Below are 5000 nucleotides of genomic sequence, written 5' to 3' on the forward strand. Positions count from 1 at the left end.
CGACCAAATGCCGCTGCGAGCTCCAGTAGAGTACCCAGCGTGTCAAGAAAAAGAGGAAAAAAAATGACAAAGTCCCAACGGGGACAGTTTAAAAGTGTATCCGGCGGGCCTGGAGGCCCCAGGCGGCCCGGAGGGGCGACCAAATGCCGCTGCGAGCTCCAGTAGAGTACCCAGCGTGTCAAGAAAAGAGAAAAAAAAAATGACAAAGTCCCAACGGGGAGAGTTTAAAAGTGTATCCGGCGGGCCTGGAGGCCCGAGGCGGCCCGGAGGGGCGACCAAATGCCGCTGCGAGCTCCAGTAGAGTACCCAGCGTGTCAAGAAAAGAGAAAAAAAAAATGACAAAGTCCCAACGGGGAGAGTTTAAAAGTGTATCCGGCGGGCCTGGAGGCCCCAGGCGGCCCGGAGGGGCGACCAAATGCCGCTGCGAGCTCCAGTAGAGTACCCAGCGTGTCAAGAAAAGAGAAAAAAAAAATGACAAAGTCCCAACGGGGAGAGTTTAAAAGTGTATCCGGCGGGCCTGGAGGCCCCAGGCGGCCCGGAGGGGCGACCAAATGCCGCTGCGAGCTCCAGTAGAGTACCCAGCGTGTCAAGAAAAGAGAAAAAAAAAATGACAAAGTCCCAACGGGGAGAGTTTAAAAGTGTATCCGGCGGGCCTGGAGGCCCCAGGCGGCCCGGAGGGGCGACCAAATGCCGCTGCGAGCTCCAGTAGAGTACCCAGCGTGTCAAGAAAAGAGAAAAAAAAAATGACAAAGTCCCAACGGCGAGAGTTTAAAAGTGTATCCGGCGGGCCTGGAGGCCCCAGGCGGCCCGGAGGGGCGACCAAATGCCGCTGCGAGCTCCAGTAGAGTACCCAGCGTGTCAAGAAAAGAGAAAAAAAAAATGACAAAGTCCCAACGGGGAGAGTTTAAAAGTGTATCCGGCGGGCCTGGAGGCCCCAGGCGGCCCGGAGGGGCGACCAAATGCCGCTGCGAGCTCCAGTAGAGTACCCAGCGTGTCAAGAAAAGAGGAAAAAAAATGACAAAGTCCCAACGGGGACAGTTTAAAAGTGTATCCGGCGGGCCTGGAGGCCCGAGGCGGCCCGGAGGGGCGACCAAATGCCGCTGCGAGCTCCAGTAGAGTACCCAGCGTGTCAAGAAAAAGAGGAAAAAAAATGACAAAGTCCCAACGGGGACAGTTTAAAAGTGTATCCGGCGGGCCTGGAGGCCCCAGGCGGCCCGGAGGGGCGACCAAATGCCGCTGCGAGCTCCAGTAGAGTACCCAGCGTGTCAAGAAAAGAGAAAAAAAAAATGACAAAGTCCCAACGGGGAGAGTTTAAAAGTGTATCCGGCGGGCCTGGAGGCCCGAGGCGGCCCGGAGGGGCGACCAAATGCCGCTGCGAGCTCCAGTAGAGTACCCAGCGTGTCAAGAAAAGAGAAAAAAAAAATGACAAAGTCCCAACGGGGAGAGTTTAAAAGTGTATCCGGCGGGCCTGGAGGCCCCAGGCGGCCCGGAGGGGCGACCAAATGCCGCTGCGAGCTCCAGTAGAGTACCCAGCGTGTCAAGAAAAGAGAAAAAAAAAATGACAAAGTCCCAACGGGGAGAGTTTAAAAGTGTATCCGGCGGGCCTGGAGGCCCCAGGCGGCCCGGAGGGGCGACCAAATGCCGCTGCGAGCTCCAGTAGAGTACCCAGCGTGTCAAGAAAAGAGGAAAAAAAATGACAAAGTCCCAACGGGGACAGTTTAAAAGTGTATCCGGCGGGCCTGGAGGCCCGAGGCGGCCCGGAGGGGCGACCAAATGCCGCTGCGAGCTCCAGTAGAGTACCCAGCGTGTCAAGAAAAAGAGGAAAAAAAATGACAAAGTCCCAACGGGGACAGTTTAAAAGTGTATCCGGCGGGCCTGGAGGCCCCAGGCGGCCCGGAGGGGCGACCAAATGCCGCTGCGAGCTCCAGTAGAGTACCCAGCGTGTCAAGAAAAGAGAAAAAAAAAATGACAAAGTCCCAACGGGGAGAGTTTAAAAGTGTATCCGGCGGGCCTGGAGGCCCCAGGCGGCCCGGAGGGGCGACCAAATGCCGCTGCGAGCTCCAGTAGAGTACCCAGCGTGTCAAGAAAAGAGAAAAAAAAAATGACAAAGTCCCAACGGGGAGAGTTTAAAAGTGTATCCGGCGGGCCTGGAGGCCCCAGGCGGCCCGGAGGGGCGACCAAATGCCGCTGCGAGCTCCAGTAGAGTACCCAGCGTGTCAAGAAAAGAGAAAAAAAAAATGACAAAGTCCCAACGGGGAGAGTTTAAAAGTGTATCCGGCGGGCCTGGAGGCCCCAGGCGGCCCGGAGGGGCGACCAAATGCCGCTGCGAGCTCCAGTAGAGTACCCAGCGTGTCAAGAAAAGAGAAAAAAAAAAATGACAAAGTCCCAACGGGGAGAGTTTAAAAGTGTATCCGGCGGGCCTGGAGGCCCCAGGCGGCCCGGAGGGGCGACCAAATGCCGCTGCGAGCTCCAGTAGAGTACCCAGCGTGTCAAGAAAAGAGAAAAAAAAAATGACAAAGTCCCAACGGGGAGAGTTTAAAAGTGTATCCGGCGGGCCTGGAGGCCCGAGGCGGCCCGGAGGGGCGACCAAATGCCGCTGCGAGCTCCAGTAGAGTACCCAGCGTGTCAAGAAAAAGAGGAAAAAAAATGACAAAGTCCCAACGGGGAGAGTTTAAAAGTGTATCCGGCGGGCCTGGAGGCCCCAGGCGGCCCGGAGGGGCGACCAAATGCCGCTGCGAGCTCCAGTAGAGTACCCAGCGTGTCAAGAAAAGAGAAAAAAAATGACAAAGTCCCAACGGGGAGAGTTTAAAAGTGTATCCGGCGGGCCTGGAGCCACGAGGCGGCCTTAAAGTGCTGGGAAATGCGACGTGGAGTGGCGCTGTCCAGCCTTTAAAAGTGTATCCGACAGGCCTGCAGCCCCGAGGCGGCTTTAAATTGCTGGGAATTGGGACGTGGAGTGGCGCTGCGACGTGGAGTGTCGCTGTCCAGCCTTCGGTGCTGAACCGCAAGCCCGCCGAGCGAATGAACACGACGCACGGACGGCCGGTGGCACGTCATAGAGCGGTTTAAAATACAAGAGGGACGGCCGGAAGCCCCTCCGGCCCCGCTGTAAAGTGTGTGAAAACGAGGGCGGGACCCCCGGCGCCCTAAAGCGGCTCGGCGTTGCGAGGAGAGCCGCTGCAAAGTGTGTGAATTTCACGCGGGAGGCTGGCGGCTCGCTGCCCGCGCTGCCCTGCTTTGAAACACGCCGCAAAGTGTATTAAATGAGGGCGGGAGGAAGGCCGCTCGCTGCCCGCGCTGCCCTGCTTTGAAACACGCCGCAAAGTGTATTAAATGAGGGCGGGAGGAAGGCCGCTCGCTGCCCGCGCTGCCCTGCTTTGAAACACGCCGCAAAGTGTATTAAATGAGGGCGGGAGGAAGGCCGCTCGCTGCCCGCGCTGCCCGGCTTTGAAACACGCCGCAAAGTGTATTAAATGAGGGCGGGAGGAAGGCCGCTCGCTGCCCGCGCTGCCCTGCATTGAAACACGCCGCAAAATGTATTAAATGAGGGCGGGAGGAAGGCCGCTCGCTGCCCGCGCTGCCCTGCTTTGAAACACGCCGCAAAGTGTATTAAATGAGGGCGGGAGGAAGGCCGCTCGCTGCCCGCGCTGCCCGGCTTTGAAACACGCCGCAAAGTGTATTAAATGAGGGCGGGAGGAAGGCCGCTCGCTGCCCGCGCTGCCCTGCATTGAAACACGCCGCAAAGTGTATTAAATGAGGGCGGGAGGAAGGCCGCTCGCTGCCCGCGCTGCCCTGCTTTGAAACACGCCGCAAAGTGTATTAAATGAGGGCGGGAGGAAGGCCGCTCGCTGCCCGCGCTGCCCGGCTTTGAAACACGCCGCAAAGTGTATTAAATGAGGGCGGGAGGAAGGCCGCTCGCTGCCCGCGCTGCCCTGCATTGAAACACGCCGCAAAGTGTATTAAATGAGGGCGGGAGGAAAACCGCTCGCTGCCCGCGCTGCCCTGCTTTGAAACACGCCGCAAAGTGTATTAAATGAGGGCGGGAGGAAGGCCGCTCGCTCGGTCGGGGGGGGGGGGGGGGGGGGTGTTTGAAAATATGACAGAGTGTCAAATGAATGGCGGTCAATGGGGGAAAAATGTTTGAAAATATGACAGAGTGTCAAATGAATGGCGGTCAATGGGGGAAAAATGTTTGAAAATATGACAGAGTGTCAAATGAATGGCGGTCAATGGGGGAAAAATGTTTGAAAATATGACAGAGTGTCAAATGAATGGCGGTCAATGGGGGAAAAATGTTTGAAAATATGACAGAGTGTCAAATGAATGGCGGTCAATGGGGGAAAAATGTTTGAAAATATGACAGAGTGTCAAATGAATGGCGGTCAATGGGGGAAAAATGTTTGAAAATATGACAGAGTGTCAAATGAATGGCGGTCAATGAGTGTTTTGGTCAACCAGGGATTTTTGCTTAGACGGGAGAAGGTAAAACAGCCGACGGGGGGGGGGGGGGGGATACCTTACCTTCTCCCGTCTATGCAAAATTCCCTGGTTCACCAAAACACCTCATGCACGATTTGAGAAACCGACTTTTTAGAAACCTTGACTACCAGGGTTTAGACCGAGGAAACGTGCGTTTTGAGGCCGATTTTGACGCACTGAAACACGGACTGATGCCGGCGAGGGCCGCTCCTCTGGTTCTTTTTTTTTTTTTTTTTTTTTTTTTTTTTTGCCCCCGAGTGAGAACTTTTTCCAAGTTCTCCTCCGCAGCTCACGCCCAGGCTGCGCGTATGATGTGTCCGACAGGCGAGCGCCTTCACCGGCCTCGCGCGGCGGCCTCGCCCCGCCCCTCCACGCCGGTTCTCCCGCTTGACAGCCGAGAGGGCGGCTGTTCATATGATGTGTTCGACAAGCGAGCGCCTTCACCGGCCTCGCGCGGCGGCTTCGCCCGGCCCCTCCGCGCCGGTTCTCCCGCTCCACAGCCGAGAGGGCGGCTGTCGGTA

The sequence above is a fragment of the Doryrhamphus excisus genome, unplaced genomic scaffold, assembly GCF_030265055.1.
Source record: "Doryrhamphus excisus isolate RoL2022-K1 unplaced genomic scaffold, RoL_Dexc_1.0 HiC_scaffold_36, whole genome shotgun sequence".
In the NCBI taxonomy this organism is placed as follows: Eukaryota; Metazoa; Chordata; class Actinopteri; order Syngnathiformes; family Syngnathidae; genus Doryrhamphus; species Doryrhamphus excisus.